Source organism: Taeniopygia guttata, chromosome 25, assembly GCF_048771995.1.
Source record: "Taeniopygia guttata chromosome 25, bTaeGut7.mat, whole genome shotgun sequence".
In the NCBI taxonomy this organism is placed as follows: Eukaryota; Metazoa; Chordata; class Aves; order Passeriformes; family Estrildidae; genus Taeniopygia; species Taeniopygia guttata.
In genome coordinates this window covers 4896424-4915291 of record NC_133050.1, presented here as the reverse complement: position 1 = coordinate 4915291, position 18868 = coordinate 4896424, and the positions used below count along the sequence as shown (strand labels likewise).

General features: G+C 54.4%; 2 long non-coding RNA genes across 3 annotated transcripts; both read right to left on the bottom strand.

Moving 5' to 3' along the window:
- Positions 1 to 2341: 2341 nt before the first annotated feature.
- LOC140680630 (uncharacterized) lies at positions 2342 to 3704 on the bottom strand. 2 transcript variants are annotated; one of them, XR_012051987.1, is made up of 2 exons: positions 3421 to 3704; positions 2342 to 2871 (listed from the first exon to the last, which is right to left on the bottom strand). It is a non-coding gene; the product is annotated as an uncharacterized lncRNA (long non-coding RNA). The 2 variants fall into 2 exon arrangements; XR_012051986.1 differs by having other exon boundaries at positions 3446 to 3704.
- A 2677-nt stretch (positions 3705 to 6381) lies between these two features.
- LOC140680654 (uncharacterized) lies at positions 6382 to 7143 on the bottom strand. Its single transcript, XR_012052003.1, has 2 exons — positions 7030 to 7143; positions 6382 to 6604 (listed from the first exon to the last, which is right to left on the bottom strand). It is a non-coding gene; the product is annotated as an uncharacterized lncRNA (long non-coding RNA).
- Between the last annotated feature and the right edge of the window lie 11725 nt (positions 7144 to 18868).

Here is an 18868-nt window from a genome sequence, read left to right as displayed (position 1 = left end):
GACTGTCCTTGCTCCCTCTCTGGGCTGGGGATGGAAAGTTCCTGGGTGAGCTGAAGGGAAGGATCCCTCTCTGTGCCATCAGCAGGTGCTGGCCGTGACCTCCCAGCACTTGGGCCTTGTCACCGTCACCCCTCTGCTTTATCCTGAGCCTCTCCTCAGGTGGAGCCCGGCTGTGGTGGCACCCCCAGAGCGGGGAGGGACATAAAGGACAGCAGAGCCACCTGTGAGCCAGGGCAGGGCTGATAAGGAGCTGGTTTGGGAGGAGTGACTTGGAATGCTGCATGTAAATGTGGGAGTGCAGAGTCCCAGATAAGATGTGGGCGGGTGAGATAACAAAGGGTCAGGAGGGCTGATCCCGGGAATATTTCCTGAGAGCAGCTGTGTTCAAAGCTGGCTGCAATTCACTGCCTGCTTTTCCTTGACAGGGAGGTGACCTCCCTCTGCTGCTCGCTGAGGTTTGGGGTTGATATTTGGGTAGTATTTGTCAACAGACCAGAACAAACACCACCTTGATTTGTGTTCTAAGGCACCTGCTGTTTGTAACGGGGATTTTCATGAGAGAGGTAGCAAGGGGAGGGCGTGTAATTTAATCTCCAGGCTGTAAAAATCCATTTCTGCTTGTACTTGTTGATAATGTAACTGTGACACAGCTAATACAAAATGACCCGAATGCACTGTCACAGAGTTGTCATAATGAAGGTTGGTCTGTACCCACAGGTGCAGGATGCTGCTCACAGTTTGATGGAAAACTGGAACAACTGAGGTGGTTTTTTTTTTGGTTTTTTTTTTGTTTTTTTTTTTTTTTTGTGTTTATGGTCCTTCAAATATTAACAACATTTTTTTTATAGCTGCCATCTCTGCAGTACTTTCACCTGCAGTTGTCCATAGCTCCATAAAATAATCTTTGTTTTTTTGAACCAAAGAAAAACTGACTGGTGGAGGAAGACCAGGTTTGGGTGAGGGTGGATTTTTTCCAAGGAATTCCAAGGGCAGAGCGGGACCTCCTGTAAAATGAACGTTTTGTGTGGTCATCAGTTGCTTCAGGTGTATGTCGCTGTCGAGGCAGGACGGGAATGAGAAGACTGACTCAGAAGACTGCTGAGAGTAAAACTCTGGTTTATTCAAAATACACCGCTCTTTTATTTACATTCTTTCCCAACTCTTTCCCAGGCTTCTGCCTGGCTAGAAACTCTCCATTTCTCTATTTGACTGAATCTGAGACCCACAGGAGTATGGATTAAATCCTTGGAGATGTAGATGTTAGAAAAAGAGCAGAAATTACCCCTTGGAACGAAACCAAACCTGTCAATGCTGGCTGGTTTTGTCTGTCTTGGCACCTGGGGTACGAGTGCCACGAGGACCTCATTCCTGGGAGGGGTGGAAATGGACAGTGAGGGGTTTGGGATGTGGGAAAATCACTGCCTGGAGAGTGTTCTGGGAAATGCAGGCACTGGGAGAGCAAATCCTTCAGCTGACTGTCAGAGCAAGACACACTTTTCGTGTCTCTTGGAGATCTCTTGGGTCACTTCTTCTGTCTCTCGCATAGAAATTGTGGCCCACCTGCCATAATTAAAAGTCGGGATACAAAATTAGGTGGAAGTGCAGGACGGTGTGATAGGCAGGATGAGTGTGGCTCCAGAGAAGGGAACAGGAGTGGGAGTGAGCAGGATCTCATGCCCAAAGGTGGCTGGGGTGGGTCAGAGGATGGAGGATGCGCTCCTGGAGGCAGTTTGGGTGCATGAGAAGAGGCTGAGAGTGCCCAACAGGAGAAGCATCACCATATGGAACTATAAAGTGAAGGGAAAACCCCCTCATGATTCGTGCAAGTGAGTAAACAATTGCTGTCCCTACCTGCCTGCAGGCAAGAGGTTTTGGTGTGAGTCTGCTGTTCCAGGCTTGGCCAAGGACACAGCCTGGGAAGCTCCTGCAGTGTGATTCAGCCCAGTTTGTTTTGAAAAGCCCCACAAAAACACAAGCACATGTACAGGAGGCATGGAAACTGCAGCTTGTGTTGGGAGCACAGTTGCTGGGTTTGTACACTTCAGCCAGGAAGAAAGGAATTCTTGTTGAAACTTGTTCTGTCTGTTGCTCTCTATGTAAACTTCACGTATTTTGTGGGATGCTGCATCCACAGAGTAATCAGAAAGCATGGGGGAAAAAAGAGGCAACATTTGCAGATAGTCCAGTTTCCATTTCTGCTTTGCCGCTGCACATGATTAGCACATTGAACATAACTGCTAGCACTCACTTACAAAGACTATGAATAAATAATTCCTTTGATCTTCTTCAAAATCCAAGAGAAAGAAGAGATAGGGTAGGATAAGGATTGCATTAAGTATGATAGTGTTTAGAATTTCTTCAGTCTTGAACGTTCTTTATTCAGGGACCGACATATTAAAAATTTAAATTATTCCCATTAAAACATTGTTCCCTGGTACAGCTGTCAAGAGGAAATAGAACATAACTAGGACATTTGTGTCTGGCCAAAAGTCACCAAAATCTCCAAGCATTCCCAAGGAGAACTCTCAAGGAAAGTGTCAGAATCCCAAATGACCTTGACATCACCTCCGAATCAATAGCTTGACATCTGATAGAGACAAGTGGAGAATGCTCAGCGATAAAGGGAGCTTGTGTGGTGCAGCAGCAGAACTCAGGCAAAGAATTAAGGGATAAGGAAAATGTCAGACTATAAAAATCAACGAGATACTGTTGCCAAAAATTAGAATTCTCACTTTGGGCTGTAGGAAAGGAGAAAAGCGGTAGAAGAGGGTAGGCAAGACTCAGAGGCTGATCCCCATCCTCTGCCTGTGACACCACTCCTGTTGTTCTGAAGCTTTTCAACAAGATGTCTAGGGACAAACTGTAAAGAGTCTAGAAGGGAGAAGGAGGAAAGGAATAAAAGATGATCAGATCTGAAAGTGAGTTTTATCTGGGGAAAGAAGGAAGGAAAGAAGGAAAGAAAGGGAAGGGAAGGGAAGAGAATGAGAAAGGGAAAGGGAAAGGGAAAGGGAAAGGGAAAGGGAAAGGGAAAGGGAAAGGGAAAGGGAAAGGGAAAGGGAAAGGGAAAGGGAAAGGGAAAGGGAAAGGGAAAGGGAAAGGAAGGAAGGAAGGAAGGAAGGAAGGAAGGAAGGAAGGAAGGAAGGAAGGAAGGAAGGAAGGAAGGAAGGAAGGAAGGAAGGAAGGAAGGAAGGAAGGAAGGAAGGAAGGAAGGAAGGAAGGAAGGAAGGAAGGAAGGAAGGAAGGAAGGAAGGAAGGAAGGAAGGAAGGAAGGAAGGAAGGAAGGAAGGAAAGAAGGGAGGGAGGGAGGCAGGGAGGGAGGGAGGGAGGGAGGGAGGGAGGGAGGGAGGGAGAAAGGGAGGAAGGGAGGGAGAAAGGGAGGGAGGGAGGGAGGGAGAAAGGGAGGGAGGGAGGCTTGAGTACCTGCCGGGCTTTCTGAGCCACTCACCAGCATTCCCAGTATGTTTGCAGGTACTCCAGGGAAGCTCCTTCTCATCTGCAAAGCAGAATTGCAGCCTAAGCCACTTTTCCCAACCTGTAATTCCCCTCTTTAGCCACAGACTGGGGAGAAGTGGCAAACTGCAAACGGCTTGATTACCCAAACTTGGGTGATCCCTGTCCAAGGAGGTAGGAAGGAAAACTGAAAATATTCCTGCAGTTGGGCAAGTTGGAGCCAAACAGCACTGTAAGAATGTGTGTGATTAGATCAGGACCAGCTGCTGTGTGTGAGCTCTCTCCCTGTTAGCACATCTACCAGCTCATCAATGTCCATGGAAGCAAAAGGCTGCATCTGCCTTTAACTGGGACAGATAAACTGCAGGCAAGCCAAATTCCTAGGCATGCCTGCACATGTCTGGGCAGAGCTATAGTCTCTCTTGGTGATCTCGTTTAAACATAGTCAAAATTAGTAAAAGATGCTGCTATATGGATATGACAATTCGTGCAAATAAAATTGTCATATATTTAATCGTTATGTACTGTTAAGATACTCTTCTAAGAAGTTTTTAAAAACACACAAGCCAGCGACAGGGATTGCAACACAATGTTGAAACCACCTGGACAAAGGAGGGAGGACTCCATTCACAAGCATTCACTGAGACGCTGCTGCTGGGCCGGGTGCTGAGCACAGGGCTGGGCACACAGAGATGCTTTTGTTCTTGCTGAGCTCCCACTGAGCCAAAGCCTGGCCTGCCCCTCCTCTGGCCACGCTGGAGAGGGGCTGGGGCTGCGGGGGAGCTTCGGAGGGGACACAGCCAGGGCAGGTGACCCCCACTGACCCCAGGGATACCCCAGACCATAGGGCATCACGCTCAGGGTATAAAGTGGGGGGAACAAGGAGGAAGGGGGGACATTTGGAGTGATGGCTTTTCTCTTCCCAGGTAACACTCTAGGCTGGAGGGGGCCCTGTCTCACCAGTGGGCAGGGTCAGCACCAAAGACACAGACACCAACTGAAGGAATTGTGTCATTTATATCATGCACAGCTGCAAAGAATTACAAAAGGATAAGCTCAGCAAAGCACATCATCATTAGCAAAGTATTACAAAAGAAGCTCAGCAATGCATCCAGTCATTGCTACCAGAGATTGCCTGGAGTGATTAAGGACAGATCCATCACCAGTTAGCCTCAGGCTTTACCATCATCCACAGCCACACATCAGCTGGGGGAAGCCAAGGACTGGAGAGCCACTCCCAGACACTGGGAATTCCTGCAGGTGCCTCCACCTCTGCAAGCAATGAGGCTCCAGGCCCAAAGCTGTGAGAGGACCCAGCTTTTACACTGTTAAACAAACAAGCTGGCATCACTGCCACTGCGAGAACATCTGCTTTCATTCTCCTGACTGCTTTCTCCCAAAGCCTGGCCAGGGCTGAAGGAGGAACCAAGGGAGTTGACTTTCATCCTTCACCCCCAAACAAGGCCAGATGGGGCCTTGTCTGTTTCTAAATACAGAAAGATAAATCCGTGTTTTATCAAGGAACACATGCATTGATCCTGTTGTTAATCATGCTTCCTTAATGAGTGGATACAAGTACAACATTTGCTTGGAAGGTTCATCTAGAGGTGAGCTTTGCCTCAGGGCCTGTTCAGGCCTTGATCACAACCTGTTCAGGCCTTGGTACTTTGATCGGTCCTGAGACCTACAATCAACTACAACCTTTGTAACAATTCTTTCAGTAACACAGCTTAGATTTAGGTATTAGGCATAAAGGCATCTCCTCTTGTTCTACAATTAAGTGCAGTTTAACTTCATTACTCAGAGCTATTCACGTTCCTTTTAAAACATGCCTAAATAGTTGCTATTCTCTGTTATTTATCAAATGCCTCTCTTTTCTTGAGACTGTCTCTTTTAAGAAAGCTCTCAATACTCCACTTCCCAGCACAAAGTGTCACAGCAACTCACCAAGTGCACACACTGCAATGATGACAGGCCCTGCCACCAATGCATTTCACAGCAGCCTCTAATTTGGCAGCCACGAAGCCAATCCCACCAAGAAGAATTTTCTTCTTTCTGCCACTCTTCTACTGCTCTTTCTGTCAAGGTGATTCCTGACTGTTGGCCTTCAAACCCATCACTGCTAGCAGTGCAACATCCCCGTCCCCTGATAGCCCAGGTTCCTCCTTGGCCAGCAAGCAGATAATCCAAGGCCATGCGGTTCTCTGGAGTCCCCATTTGTGTTTGTTGGAGCTCATAGGATGTGCTATTGGACATTTTAACAGTATCATTTACTACCTCTTCTAATAATCCAATGCGCTATTGGACATTTCAACAGTATCATTTACTACCTCTACTAATAATCCATTCAGCTCATTCATGTCAACTCCACGGGATGGGGCAGCGCACATGGGGCACAGGGTGAACCAGAATCCTTTGCTTTCGGAAACCCAAGGCACTCTTTGGGTGGAAAATGTTCTCTGGGTCCTAACTCTTCAGTGTGGTCGTTGCTGAAGGACCCTAAATGGGGGCCCTGCAGCTGGGAGCGGTGTGACACTGACACTGACCAGCTGCAGCACCCCAAGTTCTACTGACATTGGGAATGATGGTAAAGCACAGAAATCTTCTGACACTGTAGCCTCTATAACTGTAACAGGGTTTGGTTTCTCCTGATGGGAAATCTGAGTGAATCCTGTCACACTGATCGTTGTATTCCCGTGTCCCACAGCACAGGTTTCTCTAACTGTCCCTTCATTGACTCCGTTACGAGGCAGAGCCCATTGACAGAGTTCTGGCCACCCCACAGGGTGGGCCCTCCAAGGGAGCCCCATTCCTCCCAACTTCAGCTGAGAACATACCCAGCAATTAGTGACACTGTGTGCTTTGGCTACCTTGGTCTTTAAATTTTCAAAACATTTTGATGACTGATCCCTTGGTGAAACTCTGGAGGTGTTTTGGCAAATGTCAGTAGTACTTTAGTGACACTGTTCTTCATTCATTTTGCTCAATGTCATTCAGGTTAGGAACAATAATTCTGTTGTCCATGGAGCTGGCAACTTTTTAATTCCAGAATAATGCCCCCAAGGTCCTTTAGTGTTCAGCTTTACCATGTTGTCTGTGGGTAACAAGGCTTGGTGGGGCCCTTTCCCTTTTGGCTGGAAGAGGGCCAGGACCTCTGCTTAAAGAAAAAAAAAGGAAAAAGAAAAAAAATACAATTAGATGAATTGTAAAAGATACAAATAAAATCCAAGTGTTAGTGAAACAACTTCTGTAACTTTGCATTAAGAGGTAAATGATATTTTTAAAAAGAGAACTCACTTATTTACATTGTAAATGTGCTGATGGCATGGATCCATCTTACTGACCTCAACAGCCTTTTTTACAGTTTTTGGGGTTTGTTTCCAACATTGTTATTTTAAATTGTGGTCGAAGCAGTAGGAAATTGATTGGGGCCCTTCCAGCTCCAGGCAGGACTGGGAATCTCAACTCTGTCAAACCCAAATTCCTTTAGAAGATGACCTTCCTTCTCACTCTGGGAATGAGCTGCACATTCCCTCTGAAATTGTCAGGGGTTTCTTACGGATGAAAAATCCCACTTACGGCTTTTTGCTCTGGTTTGGAAGTGGGAGGGGCAATTCTCCATCCATCAGCTCCAGACTGCACTGCCTCAGGAACACGGCTCACTTGCCAGCTTTGGCCCACTCATGGCACTTCTAGAGGAGGAAAAAGATGCAACTGCACAATTCCAGCCAAAAAGAAATGAAGAATGAATAGTGGAGATCCAGGCGTTCCTGCGGAGATCCAGGGGTTCAGCTGGGACTATGGAGAGTTTGGGTCCTTGCCAATTGGATGTGTGTTCCCAGCTGCAATCTCCTGGCCTGCAGGGGAGTCTCACTCACCTGCCAAAGCAGAAAGCTCAGGCACTGTGCTCCAACGGGCTCGTCTGATGCAAAGCTGTCAGAGCAATGTGAGGGCACAGCCAGCCCAGCTGTGCCCGGGGCAGAGCCCAGCAGAGCCCTGGCAGAGCCCAGAGCAGCCTCAGCACCCGCAGAGCCCGGCTGCAAGGAGAGAAACCAGAAAGCCCCGTCAGCTGAAGGCTGCTGTCCCCTTGTCCCAGCTGCCCACAGAGCCCAGGCCATGCTGGCCGTGCCCAGAGCTGTGCCCAGAGCTGCCCATCACTGCTGCCTTTGGGAGCAGAGCAGGAGGGCAGGACATTCCCAGCCTGCAGCCAGCCACGGCACATCCAGCCCCTCAGCAGCTGCCCAGAGCAGGAGCCTCCTTGTGCTTGTTGCCGTCTCCCAAAAGCTCTGATCCCACCATGCCAAGCAGACGGGGACTCACCTCACGCCATCCTCCGCTGGGAGAAAAGCTGGTCCCAAACGATGCCCTCAGCCTTCTCCAAGGGCACGGCCCATCCACGCTGCAGCTGCTCCCAGGCACTTCCCAATCCCGACTGGACCTTACATAGAACGCTTCCTCTAGAAAAACAAACAACAAACTGTTGAAAAGAGATTAGAGACAAGGGGAAACAAGAAAAAAACTCTTATCTCTGTCAGAGGTCTGAGGAAGGCCCAACCCCTACATGCTAGGGAAAATCCCACCCATGGGGGAGAGAAGGCCACACTTTCTCTCTTCCCTCCTGCACTGCCCCCCAAAATAACGGTGATCCCAAAGCAAACAAAGGCAGTGGAGCAGCCCAAGCCCTTCCATGCCCGCAAAGCAAAGCAGCCCCTGCACAGGTTCTGGAGTCCCACCTCTGCTCCCGCCATGGGGGTTTCTCTGTGCCGGGCTGGCTGCCCCAGCCCCAGCCCCAGCCTCAGCCCAGGCCATGCTGGGTGCTGGGGGCTGTTGGCAGGGCCAGGAGCCAACTCCCATCTTGTATCCACCCCAGCCCATGCCCCCAGCCCTGCCAAAAAGCAGCTGGGCAGCCGACTGAAGTTGCATCTGCCCCAGCAAAGGGAGAAACTTTTGTTCCCAGCCAGTCTGAGCAATGCCCAAATCTGGGAGCATTTCCCCGGCTGTGGACTCATCTGCGAATTCGCTGTGGAGCCTGGCTTTGAAGACAGTGCCACAAGTCCATCATCTTCAGCTGCCAGTGGCCAGGCTGAGGAAGAGGTTGTCATCCTTGATGTTTTCGTCGCTGTCTCCAGCAGCAGCAGCAGCCCCACCTGGTACAGCTTCTCCAGGGGCTCCTTCTCCTTCCCTGGGGGTCAGACCAGGCTGTCAGGGTTCTGCCCAGGGCCCCAGCTGTCAGGGAAGCAGGACAAGCAAAACCAGCTCGGATGGCAGCCACCAGTGCTGGGCAGAGCAGCTCAGCTCCAGCACAAGGGCTGCGTGTTCCCACCCAACAATCCCAGTGCATTGATACAGGCAGGGAAAAAAGTCTGGGTTTCCTTGCTTCTGATTGCCAGGGCATGTGTGGACCTGTAACTTACCAGGGCCCTGGAGCAAAGTGTGCATGTGGCTCTCTCCCTTTTTCTATGGCAGGTGAATATCCTGTATCCAAGGATCACAGAACAGGTCTTCTAATGAAGGTCTGTCCAAGAAGTGCATGGATAAACACCACCTGATAAGATCTTGGCACTCTGGGCAGAGAAACCAGAAACCACCGGTCAGCTGGAGAAGGCTCCTGTCTGCTTTGCCCCACTCTTCCCATGCCCAGGCCATGCTGCTTTTGTGCTCAGAGCTGTGCCTAAACTTTCCCATCAATTCTCTGTTGTGGAGGAAAGCAGGAGAGCAGGACATGTGCCACCTCCTCAGCGGCTGCCAGAGCGAGATGCTCACGAGCTGCTGCTGTCTCCCAGCACTGGTATTCCCCCGTGGCCAGAGATGAGGATCCACCTGGAGAGAGCCGCTGTGGCAGCGAGAGCTGATGGTCCCAGCTGATCTTCCGGCCCCTCCTGAAAGGGTGCTGCCCGCAGACCATCTGGTGCAGCAGGATGCCCAGGGACCAGATCGTTGCTGCCTCGCCATGGTACCAGCCCAAGTGGGTCCATTCCAGGGGGCTGTATGACAGTGTTCCTATGGAATACAGATGGAGTTCATCAGGGGGATGCTGCTGCTTCCAGAGCCTGGCCCCAGCATCCCTGGGCGTGCAGGGGCCGCCCCAGTGGCACACGGGGCGACTGCTGCACTCTCGCCAGCACCTGGGACATGTGTACAAACTCAGGGCTGGACAAGAAGCCACTGGTGTTGGAAGAGGGCAGCAGAAGCCCCGGCAAGGCCTGACCGTGACATGCAAGGCAAAAACCCACTCAGGGCTGGGGGAAAAATCATCTCCTTATCCTCCCTGCCTGCAGTGCCCTAAAAATATTATGAAGCCAAGGCAAACAAGGTGAGTGGAGCAGCCCAAGCCCTTCCTCTCACCTGCACACCAAACTGGCTGGTGCACTGGTTCTGGCTCCCTCCTATGCTACCCCAACCCACGGGTGCTTTTGTCGGGCTGGCTGCTGCTGCTCCAACCCCAGCCCCAGGCAGAGTGGTGGGCAAAGGCTGCCAGTGGGGCTGGAAGATGCCTCCCCACCCAGCCCCGCTCAAAAGCAACTCAGGGGAAGGCTCAGTACCCGACTGGCAGCAAAAGGGAGAATCCTCGCTGCCACACCCAGCTTGGCCTGTGAGATGCTGGGCCATGAGATGGTGGGACCGGGAGCAGACCCCTGCCCGGGCTCACCTGCAAAGTGAGTGTAGGCTGTGTCTTGCAGGTAGGTGCCACAGCCAAAGTCGATCAATTTTGCCTGGCCAGTGGCCAGGTCAACCAGGATGTTCTCTGGTTTGATGTCGCGGTGCAGGACCCCTCGGCTGGTGCAGTGCCGCACGGCCTCCAGCACCTGGCGGAGCAGCTGCCGTGCCACCTCTTCAGACAGGAACCTCCGTGCCCGAATGAAATGCAGGAGGTCCTGAGACCGCTCCGGACGCTCCAGCACCATCACGATGTTGTTGGGGAGCTCAAGCCACTCCAGCAGCTGGACCACGCCAGGGAAGCCAGTGGACACCTTGTCCAGCAGCACGATCTCCAGGGGTGCGCTGGTGCCGTCGGGCTGCGGGAGGACCACGGTGCCACCAGTGGGACTGATGTCCTGCCAGGGCTGGGAAACCCCTCAGCCAGCCCGGGATGCTCTGCGCCCTGCGCTGGCCCCACGCCCGCTCCCCATCGAGGGGTCCTGGTGGCTTCCCCCATGCCGGGCCTCACCTCATCCCCGCCCGGCACGGCCCGGCTGTTCCCGCTGGCCCCGCTCACTCACCAGCTCGTCCCAGTGCCGGACGTGGTTCCGTGGCACCCTTTTGATGGCCACCTGCAAACCAAAGGCACCATAGGGTTCAGCTCGCCGCCCGCCCTGCCGAGCCCCATCCTCCTCCTCCCTTCTCCTCCTCCTCCTCCTTCTCTTCCTCCTCCTCCGCCTCCTCCTCCTCCTCCTCCTCCTCCTTCTCTTCCTCCTCCTCCTTCTCTTCCTCCCCCTCCGCCTCCTCCTCCTCCTTCTCCTTCTCTTCCTCCTCCTTCTCTTCCTCCTCCATCCTCCTCCATCCTCCTCCTCCTCCTCCTCCTCCTCCGCCTCCTCCTCCTCCTCCTACTCCTCCTGCGCCCGCCACCGGCCCCGCCGCTCACCGGGGCACCGTCCGAGAGCCGCATGGCTGCGAAGACACTGCCGAAGCCGCCGCGCCCCAGCAGCGAACCCACTCGGTACCGCTGCTGCAGCGCCTCCTGCGCCTTCCCTGCGGGCGGGACGCGGCTGTCAGCGCTCGGCCCGGGGCCAGGAGCGGCCCCCGAGCGCCCCTCAACCGCCTCGGGCCGGCCATCCCCAGGCCTTCGGTCTCGGGAACGGGACACGGGAGGCTCGGGGCCGGCGGCCGCGCTGCTGAGCAGCGGAGCTCGGGCCGGGGAAGCCGCGGCGGAGGCGGCAGCGGCCGTGCCGCGTGTGTCCTCCGCGGGGCCCGGGAGGAGCCGGAGCCGGGGCCGGGGCCGGGGCCGGAGCCTGCGCCGGGGCCGGGGCCGGGGCCGGGCTCGGGCCAGGCGGAGCCCAAGGGTGGCGATGCCGCCCCAGCCCCAGGCACTGATGCCCGCCCAGCAGCGCCACCGCCAGCACAGCCAGAGCCGGGCGGAGGCGAGACCGCGGCGGGGCGGGCGGGGCGGGGACGGGGCAGCCCCGCCCGGGGCCGGGGGCGGGCCGGGGGCATGGCCCGGCCCGGCATGGGGGAGAAGGAGGCGGGGAGAGGGGAGGGACAGCGGGTGAGGGACACCGAGAGGAAGGTGTCCCACAGCCGGAGAGAAAGAAGAGAAAGAGAAAGAAGAGAAAAACTGCTTTTGCTGCCGCTGCTGCCGCCGCTGCTGCCGCCGCCACCGCTGCTGCCTCTGCAACTGAAGCACCGAGGCCGTTTGTCCGCGTGTCCGTTCCCCGCTCGCCCCACGGCCGAGCCCCACGTGCCCCGGGGACAGCCCCTTCCTCTGTCCAAACACGGGAACTTTGCAGTGTTGAGCCCAGATCCAGAGTCCTGACTCCTGCACACTGGCAGAGAAATCCCCTCCGCTGTGTCGCTGCTGTGCATTGTCCTTGCTGAGGTTCAAACACTATTGGGGCACATTCCCTTGGTGTAGGATTCATACGTGACCCAAGCACTGCACTTATGTCTCCAGCGTTGCTTTCCAGTAAAAACAGGGGAAGGAAAACTGTGTGTAGCTCATGGTATTTTAGAGTGTTTATAACTTGCTAAGTGACCCATCTTAGAGGTGAGATTCAGTTGGAATTCACATCATGGAGAAGTCGTGCAACATGGAAGAGGGGAGCATAGAAATAAAGAGGAAAACATTTTTGATAGTTTCTTTCATCTTCATTTCACTTCTGGAAAGCTGTTGCACTTTTCCAGGAATCTTCTCCTGTCTGCTCTTGTCAAGAACCTCTCATGGAGAACAAGGTCGAGCTTCTGTCCCAAGATTTGCCACCTACTGCAGCTTCTCTTGGCTTTCCACACTGCACTGTGTGTGCAGCATGTATTTTGCAGCAAAGCAGGCCAAATGTTTGGAGAACGTTACATGTCCTTTCTTTTCCTGGGGGTCTGGGGAGTTGTGCCACTGGTGAAGTGGCACAATTGTTACTGTTTGTCCTGGTTTAGGGCAAATGTTGTGAGGAAACCTCCAAAAGGAGTCCGTCTACAAATCAAGTTCAAGTGGCCCCTCCCCCTACTATTTCAGGAGAAGACTTCCCTGGAGAAAAATGAAAAAAACCAGTTTATTTATCAAGTAAAGTATTCACAAGCATGAAAATTATGAAATAAAACCCCTCTCAGTTCTGAAGAGATGGCAATTCAGAAAGTCCTTTTTGTGGGTTGTAGTTGGCTCACTAGGTCTCTTCTCAGTCCCTCTGGCCCTGGAATGCAGGGTCCCAGACCTCGGTGGGCCACAGGTGTGAGCTGCTGGTGTTTTTCTGGGTTTTCTGTCCAGAGCTGGGTTAAACAGTTCCAGAAAAAGGAAAGCCACAGTCTGAGCGGAGCCTTCTCTTCCTCAGGTAGCTGAAAACCAAATTGCTACACCTGGGCTGTGAAGACACCAAGAAGCTTCCAAAGCTGGGCACTGGTGGTCCCAGCAAACACCACACCTGGCTGGTTTCAGGATTGGAAATTTCTGGCTTTTGGGTTTCTGTGCCAGCAAATTACTGGACTTTGGTTGTTCTGGCACCAAAAAATTTCCTAATCTGTGCACTGGTGGTCCCAGCAAACAGCAGATCTGGATGGTGCTGGAGCCAGAACCCAGAATCTTCCAAATTTTGGCTTTCTGTGCCAGCAAATCTGTGGTAGGTAAGGGACAGGCGAGCGGAAGATCACGGGATGTTACGGAAAGATAGACCTCTCCCCTTCTCCCTTCCCCACGTTATCTATTAACCCCAGAAGCCCCAGAAGCATGTAGCCACACCTGCCCCGGTAAATTTCCACTCCCGACTAAACCCTGAGACCCCCCAACCCCCCTCTGACGTAGCAAAAACCCCCAAGACTATTTAAACCCACGAGATAGGATAATAAAGGCTTTTCGACCGTCTGCCACATTGGTATCTGCGTGTGTTGATTAGCCCGAGCGGCCTGGAGAGGCCAGGCCGCCGTGCTGCCACCTGAACCAGGTCGCTGGTTGCCCTTTATAAAGGCAACATACTGGTGCCGAAACCCGGGAGAAAAGAAGAAAAAAAGGAAAAATTCCCCCGGCGGACGGGATACACCAGGACGGGAGCAGCGGCCGGAACGGTCAAACCGTATCTAGGCGTAGGGGAGACGTCCCCAGGATCCGCGAGCGTCATGGACGCAATAGCAAGGATCGTAAGTGCCATTCATTCGCAGTGGGGTATTGGGTGTAAGCTCAAGGATTTTCATCTTGCCATAGCGAGATTGCTTGAGCTTGGGGCAATTGAGCGCCCTGTGGATGTGTTACATCCGGAAATATGGGAAAAATGCACTGCCGCGCTAGCCGAGGACACAAAATCCTCAGGCAGCGGCAAAAACCTTAAAGCGTGGGGCAAAGTAGAGAAAGCCCTACGCAAAGCAATAGAAGAGCAGGAGACATGGAGCGCGGCGCGTACGTGTTTATTAGTTACTCCCAAACTCGGTGTGGGAGCGGGAACGCAGGCTGCCCCTGAGAGTGATTCGCCCGGCGGCGGGGACCCGGGGGGGCTCAGCGCGACACCCCCTCCCCCAGATCAGAGCCCACCCCCCGCCGCAGAAACCCCCCGAGACACCCCCGCCGCAGAAAACCCCCAAAAAACCCCCACCGCTCGAATTCCCTGAGAGACCACAAATTCCTCCGTCCCGCCGCCGCCACCGGCCCGCGATCAGTTGTCGGAGACGCAACGGCACGCGGAGCGCTTCTGGCAAGGGCTGGCGAAAGAAGCCCGAGACGCAGAAACCGCGGCTCGGGAGAACGTGGCCGCCATGCCGCCTCCTTATCCCCTTGAAAATGGCGCCGGGAGCTGTAGAGAGGGGCGGGGCCCGGGTAGTCTCGGCGCGAAAACCCGGGAAGTGCGCGATCTCGGGGATGCGCGCGCGCGGGAGAAAGAGGCGGAGAGCGGCACGGAGCGCGGAGCCAACCAGCGGCCGCGCCAGGCGCCGCCACCATATAAGGGAGAAACCACCCCCCGCGGGAGGCGCGGCGAGCCGGGGGGGCGGGAGCGGAACCACCCCCACGGGGAGGAGCGAGCTCGGGGCCGAACAAAACAGCGCGGAGCCCCGGAAGTGCACTGGCACTCGTCTTCCGGCTCGGAGACCAGCGACAGCTCCACCAGCTCAGAGGAGCTGACGGAGGCTGGCTATGACTCCGAGACGGACGAAACGGAGCCAGCACAGTTTGAAACAAAACCGAGAAAAGTTCTAAGCCGCGCCGAAAAACAACTACAATACGAACCAGCCCAGTTTACTGACTGGGGGAAAATAAAGATAGCCTGTGCTGAATGGTCCCCAGCGGCCGCCATACAAGCCTTCCCAGTGAGGCTCGCCGGTCCGGAAGGAAACCAACAAAGGGTATATACCCCAATAAACCCAAAGGATATACAGTCAATTGTCAAAGCCATCGCAGAAAAAGGGATCAACTCGGCCATAGTCACCACATTAATCGATGGTCTTTTTAGCAACGATGACTTGCTTCCCTTTGATATCGAACGAATAGGGCGCATGATACTTGATGGTGCGGGAATGATTGTCTTCAGACAGGAATGGGAGGATAATTGTAGGAAGCAGTTAGCCCAAGCGTCTGGCGCGAGGCAGCCCCTACACAGATCGAGCTTATCCAGACTGATAGGAAAACATGATGATATGATCACGCCGCAACAACAAGCTGCGCAGATGCAGGCTGAGGAGGTCAGGGCGACCACTCGGGCTGCTAGAGAGGCGATCCGCACAGCCTCCCAAGTCGTGGCCAAGCCGGCACCGTGGTCCACCGTGAGGCAGGCAGAGAGCGAAAGCTTCACGCAGTTCGTAGATCGCCTGCAGGCAGCGATAGACTCCTCCACCCTGCCAGCAGAGGCAAAGGGCCCCGTAGTGGCCGACTGCCTGCGCCAGCAGTGCAACTCTATTACCAAGGATATTTTACGCTCCCTGCCAGCCGGAGCTAGCCTGGCTGACATGATCAGACACGTAGTGAGGGAGGAACACCTGACGCCCATTCAGGCAGCCGTCCACACCCTGACCAATGCCATGGCGTGTTTCAAGTGCGGTGAGGCGGGTCACATCACGGTGAGCTGCCCCCAGCCGGCACGGCGGCCTGCCGCAGCGCCTCCACCCCAAACACGCCCGCGGGGATCCTGCTGGGGCTGCGGGAGGAAGGGGCATCTTGCTAGGGAATGCAGGTCCCGGCCCCAGGGAAACGGAAAAGGGAGGGGGCCTGCGGGCCGCACCCAGCCTCCTCCCGCTGCGAATATGAGGCGGCCCATCCATGCCAACCCCCAATGGGGCGGGGAGCCCTCGTACCCCATACTCCCACAGGAAGCAGCCAACTTCATACCCCTGCCAGTGAGTATCACGGCACAGCCTGCGGCGCCTTCGTACCCACCGCCACCGCAAGCAGCGCCTGTGCCACAGGGTAAACAGGGGGCAGCCCAAGTCGGGACCCCTGGGTGGCCCTGGCCCTGAAAATAGGGAAGGAACCCCCGAAAGTTTGGGGGACATGCCGCCTCTATGGCAGTCGAGACCCCCACGTAATAGGGCTTCAGTTTTGGGCAGACACAGGAGCAGACTGCACAATCCTACCCCAAGCCCTATGGCCCCGGCACTGGCAGTACAAGGAGGTCCCTCCAGTGAACGGGGTGGGAGGGTTGTCCCGAGCTTGGAAAAGCACCCAATTGGTAGCTATAACGCTCCATACAAAGAAAGGACCAGAACAAACAGTAGCAATCCACCCCTACATCTTGCAAAACTCCCCACCCCTGATAGGAAGAGACATCCTTGCTATGCTAGGAGTCAGGATTACAAATTTATAATGAGGGCCACTGCTGTACACCCACTGCTGCCAATCAAACTGACTTGGAAATCACCAGACCCCGTATGGGTTGAGCAGTGGCCCCTGTCAAAGCCTCGAATGACAGCCTTGCTGGAACTGGTCGACCGCGAGCTACAAAAGGGCCACATTGAACCCTCCACCAGCCCGTGGAACACCCTGTGTTTGTAATCCCCAAGAGATCAGGAGAAGGCTACCGCCTCATCCACGACCTGAGGGAAGTGAACAAGACAATTCAGCCCATGGGTCCAGTTCAGACACTACTGCCCGCGAACTCAGCCATCCCCAAAGGGCAGCCATGCGCAGTGCTGGACATCAAAGACTGTTTCTTTTCGATACCCCTGCATGCCGAGGACAAAGAACGGTTCGCCTTCTCCGTCGTGTTCCCGAACGGCGAGCGACCTAACCTCCCCTTCCAATGGAAGGTGCTACCTCAAGGCCTTGTGGACAGCCCGACCATATGCCAGATTACCGTGGACAGGGCACTGATGCCAGTCCGACACTCCCACCCTGCTGCGACCATCATTCAGTACATGGACGACATCCTCGTCACTGCACCATCGGCAGGCCAAGTGGATCACCTAGTGTCCACGATCACGGAAACCCTCCAGGCCAACGGTTTCGAGATCGCGAACACGAAGATCAAGAGAGGACCGTGCGTGACCTTCCTGGGAGTGGGGATCACAAACTCCTACGTGACCCCACCCAGGATAAAGGTCCGCCGAGACATCAAGACCCTCCACGACATGCAGCGACTCGTGGGATCCGCAACATCGTCCTAGTTCCCCCAGAGGTCATGGACCCCCTGTATGACCTCCTGAAAGGAAAACACCCCTGGGACCCCAAGGAGCTGACGCCGCAAGCAACGAAATCCCTTGACTTCATCGAACGTCAGATGTCCACTAGCCTGCTTGCCAGGTGGAACCCGAGCGTACCACTGGACTTATACGTCCACTTCACACAGAAGGGAGGAGTGGGAGCACTTGCCCAAGGACCTTCCGAAAAATCCCAGCCGATCCAATGGGTGGTCCTCGGAAGACCAACTCACGCATTCTCCCCAGGAGTTGAGTGCATTGCTAACCTCATCATGAAAGGCAGGAGACTCGCCCTGAGACACCTGGGAACCGAGCCAGCAAGGATCCACCTCCCCTTCCGCAAGCGACCAACCACGGAGTCAACTGTGATATCGGAGCACCTGGCCCTCGCTCTCACTGGCTTCGGGGGAGAAATTTCCTACGCCACCAATCCACCCTGGACCCAGCTACTGACCATTGTCGACATAGATGTGCCACCGAAGGTCATGGACCGACCGCAACCAGGGCCAACGGTCTTTACAGACGCCTCCTCCATGACTTCTACCGCAGCAGCAGTGTGGCAAACAGGAGAAACATGGCATTGCGTCAAAACATGCGACCCCACGCTGTCAGTGCAACAGCTGGAAGCAGCAGCAGTGGTCTTGGCGTGCGGACTTTTCCAGGACGAACACCTCAACATTGTGACAGATTCTATATTCGTGGCAAAGCTCTGCCTAGCCATGTCAAGACCAGGTGTGTCAACATCCACAACGGCCTCCATGCTTGAAGAGGCACTCTCCTCACGCCAGGGCACCGTGTCCGTCATTCACGTCAACAGCCATAACCCAGTCAAGGGCTTCTTCCAGACTGGAAATGACAAAGCAGATGCCGCAGCGAAGGGAGTGTGGACACTGCAGGAAGCTCGTCAGCTGCACGAGTCACTCCACATAGGGGCCAAAGCACTGGCGAAGAGATGCGGGATCTCGACAGCGGACGCGAGACACGTAGTGGCCACCTGCCCTCACTGCCAGAAGTCACCCCTATGGACCGGTGGAGTCAACCCGAGGGGCCTCAAGGCGTCAGAAATCTGGCAGTCAGACTTCACCCTCTGCGAACTGCTGAAACCCCGAGCATGGCTTGCAGTGACAGTGGACACCTACAGCGGAGTGATCATAGCGACACAGCACCTCAAACCCAACTCCAAGGCCACGATCCAGCACTGGCTGACAGTTATGGCATGGCTTGGTATCCCCAAGCAAATTAAAACTGACAATGCTTCCAATTTTATCTCCAAATCAGTGCGGGAATTCGCCTCGGTGTGGGGTATCACCTTAGCGCAGGGAATCCCATATAACAGCACCGGATAGGCCATTGTCGAGCGAGCAAATCAGACCCTAAAAGCCAAGTTAGAAGTATTGGCAAAGGCAGAGGGCTTTGCCAAATCCATCCCCTCAGGAGACCAGACACGCATGCTAGCAACCGCGCTATTAGCACTGAACCAATTCCCTAGGGGAGATGAAGCAAACAGTCCCATTCGAAAACACTGGGCCACCCAGACACTAGAGGAGGGCCCACAGGTCATGGTCAAAAACGAGCTGGGCGAGTGGGAACGGGGCTGGAGACTGGTGCTTACGGGACGAGGGTACGCGGCAGTTAAAAAGGAGGACAAGATCAGGTGGTGTCC